Source organism: Adiantum capillus-veneris, chromosome 11 (genome assembly GCF_014529385.1).
Source record: "Adiantum capillus-veneris isolate H3 chromosome 11, ASM1452938v2, whole genome shotgun sequence".
Taxonomy (NCBI): domain Eukaryota; kingdom Viridiplantae; phylum Streptophyta; class Polypodiopsida; order Polypodiales; family Pteridaceae; genus Adiantum; species Adiantum capillus-veneris.
Window position 1 is genome coordinate 40,958,510 of NC_140941.1, and position 4,002 is coordinate 40,962,511.

Sequence of the window (4,002 nt, forward strand, 5' to 3'; positions counted from 1 at the left end):
AGGACCGTACCATCATCTTGGGGGAGGATTGAATGATGGCCATTTTTTTGGCTTCCAAACAAGCTACTGCCCTTCATCCTTGCAACAAAAACAAAACATTTTACCCAAGGCACATGTTTGAAAAATTCACCTTCTCTTCTCATTGTTCATAAGGGTGTGTGAGTTACCAGTTATTTCCAAAAACGTAAAAATAAAAATCAAAACCCCCTCAAAATATATGGTCAACTCTTTGCATGTAGATATTTCCCCCTACCTTGGCCTAACTATATTAATATTTTAATCACTCTACTATATAAGAGTTATGTGTATATTAGGTGTGCATTTTTATCATGCCTAAGTAAGACACTTTGCATTTTTACCATCCATAATATATTTCAACATCATCCATGTATACATCTCATACATTCAATGTCCTCACTCAAGCTTCTACTAAGCTAGGTATGACTCCACTCTAGAAAAATTCACAAAAATCCTTTCACTCCCTCAAGATGAATTTTTTCTTACCTATTATATCTATTTTTCTTTACAATAGAACATTACATTCACAATCACCTACCATGCTAATCAATCATTGAGGTAATTTTATTATTTTTATTATTTTTATAATTTTAGCTCTTGATCATAAAATCCTAACACAAATCAATGCACTAGTTTGTTTGTTCTTCCTTAGCCTCTTGTATATATTTTACTTTACCAAAACATTCTCATACATACATGTGTAAAGGGAATTTCAATTATCAATTTCATGCCATGATGCATGGAGGGGCACACTGTTGGAGCCACATGGAGGTTCAACCAAAAAGGGACCACAAGAAGACTTTTGCAGTCCTGAATCATACATGTTTTGGTGTGATTTTTTGCGTTTATCTCCCATCCAAATTTAAAAAATTAATTAAAAAAATGAATCCCACAAGCTCAATAATTATCTCAAATATTTTTATAATTTTGGGAGCTACCACCGGGGAGATATGATGTTTTTGGTGGATCCCATTCTGCCCACTTTTCTCACAAATCACTCCTAGTCTTCTCTCACCTCCTTTTACACTTTTACACACACATACACTCATTCCTCTTCATCCCTCACTCAAACGTGCAACTTCCATGGCTTCTCTCACCCTCCTCACCATCAGGGATTTTATTAACGTAATCACGATCATGTGATTATGTCAATAACTCTAGTATTTACACAATAAAATCACGTGATCACGTTAATTGTTAATGTGACTTTCATTATGACCTGTAAAAACCCATAGAGCCGGTTAGCCCTCCGGGTTTTTCATTTTTCCTTGCAGGGTCCGTCGGGCTTTTTCATTTTCGGGGCGAGTCCGTCAGGCAATTACATATATCCGACGGGCCCGTCGGGAAAACGAAAAAGCCCGGCGGGAGTAATGCTATATAGTAAACAGTGTGCTAACCACAGTCTTTAGCTAGGCAAATCCTTGGGGAGTGTATCCAAGTGCCGGGTATAGTCATCTCTTTGTGAATTGACCTAAGGTTATAGAGTCACATGTCCTTTTTTTGGGCTGAACGTGATTCTTAATTCGGTAACCACTTCTAAATTTTTTTAATTCGTTTAGCGACATAAAGGTATGAAACCAAAACAACTGAAAACTTGGAGAGTCATGCTCATTGCAAAGAAGCCATTGGTCCAAATGAGGGCTATAGTTGGTTTTAGGAAGATGAGCATATGTAAATGGCGAGTCGATAGTCAAGGGTCGGATGTCCTGTACTAGTGTACTGGGCATATAAAGATCCTTGAAGTCTTCCATTTTTCACCATCATAGATTTGAGTTGATTTACACTTGTCACTTCACAATATAAGAGCTATAATCCTTAATTGGGTTAAAATAGCTTTTATATATTGAATTGGTTGCATGGGGGGGCTACAATCCTTCACTGGGTACAAGTAGTACTCAATTGAGTGATTATATTGAGGATTTATTTGCGTTAGTTCATGCATTGGTTTATACAGAGAGTGCATTATATATTACAATAGATTATTAGTGCATAAAATGACCAATCATATATTTTATTGCTTTTGTTTGTTTTTGTAGCAATTGAAATTAGATGTGTCTTATTGTCTGCAAATCAAAGTGGACATATAAATAATCATTATAATATTAATTGCAATGAGAGATTCATAGCATTGTTGTAGTTATTATGTTGTGCATAGACTGTATTGCAATGTGTATGTTTGCTCACAATATAGGTGATCGATATGTAGATTGACTAGCGTGCATTGAAAATCTCATATTGTGCATCATGGTTACTTTCATATTGAATGGTTTTTAAATTTTAATATATATTGAAAAGAAGAAAAATGTTTCAAAAATTGAACATCTGGCTCTTTTGTCTTCAATTTTAATTTAAAAGTAATGGAGCAAAATGTGGGCACAAGTGGTACGAAGAAGCCAAAGAATAAAAAAGCTCCTGGAAAAGAGGGATTATGCTCACAACATGTGCGGTCAATATATGGAGTGGCAATGTAAATTTTGTCACACAACAAAATCAGGCGGTGCACCACGTATTAGGGATCATTTTTTGGGTAGCGTTAAAAAGAGTTGTAAGAAATATGAGCATCCTCAGGCACCTGCAGTTGCAAAGCGTTTGAGGGAAGAGCTCGCCAAAAAGGGTGGCAAGAGACAATAGATATATAGTTCCGTCGCTTTGATTCAAGAGTTCTTAGATCCAAATATTAACTCCGCAAATCCTGTAGTGACGCCAACTAACCTTAGAGAACAACTTGTGCAGGGAGAGGAAATTCCAGGCAGTTTTCCTTTTAAGAGTCACAATGAGGTGGAATTAATCAAATGCGCCAAAAATCATTACATCAAAGCTTTCGAGTGCAGTCTCTAGAAGAAGCACAGACTGCACTTGCCAAAGCAATATTCTTTACTAGAAGTGCTTTGGTCATGGTAGACTGCAATCATCGGAAGGCTACTTGGAAGAAAATCGGTGAGTTTGGCCCAAGATTTTCAACTCCTTCTTATCACACAATACAAAATGTTTTCTTGGACAAATATTACATTGAAGTCAAAGAGCGTGTTGGAAAAATAATACTTGGGAATAGTTTGCTTTCAGGATGTACGATTGTGAGTGATGGCTGGTCAAATGTTCAATGAAGACCGCTGATCAATGTAATGCTGGTTTGTCCAAGGGGAGAAATGTTTATAAAGGTGATTGATAATTCTGGTGCAATTAAAAGTGGCAAATACATTTTTGAGGTCTTGATTAACGTAATTAAAGAAATTGATGCTGAACATGTTGTTCAAGTAGTCATGGACAATGCAAAGATTTGTAAAAACGCCAATCAATTAATAAAGAAGTGCTTTCCACATATTTTTGCCAATGGTTGTAATACACACAGCTTAAACTTGGTGCTGAAAGATTGGTACACTAACGAAGAAACCACATGGTTTGCCAAAATAATTGATACAACACGTTAGGTTGTGAAATTTATCTTGAAACGATAAAGAGTCAATACAAGAGGTCACTCAAATTTCGGCACCACATTATCGGTGTCACTGGCGGACATCGCTATATGTGTAGGTATGTATGGAGGGAGCTAAAGTTTTTTAAAAATTTGATTTTCAAATTTTTGATGCATGTTCCGGTGCCTATTCCGACATCAGCGCACATGCAATTTCCGACGCTGTCTCCGGCATCTATACCGATTTTTATGCCGACAGTACCTGCAAAAAACAAAACCATGGGCTTTCTCTGTGCATTTCTCTTCTTCTTGCACCTTTTCTCAAGCTCTCTCCTTCCTCACCTCTAAAAGATCTGGTGCACAACAAGCTGTTGTCGCAAGTGCTAATCTTGCTTGTGGCTTAGCCCATAACACTAAGGTAAGATTGTTTTCATGTTTACTTGTAGATTTATGGTTTAGGGTTTAACTTTGTGTTTGTGTGTGCGTTTTTGCAGGTTCCAGGACATTTACAACTTCTTTTATTGCTCAAATAGGACGAATGTGAGTGCTCGAACCTCTAAATGCATATTAAA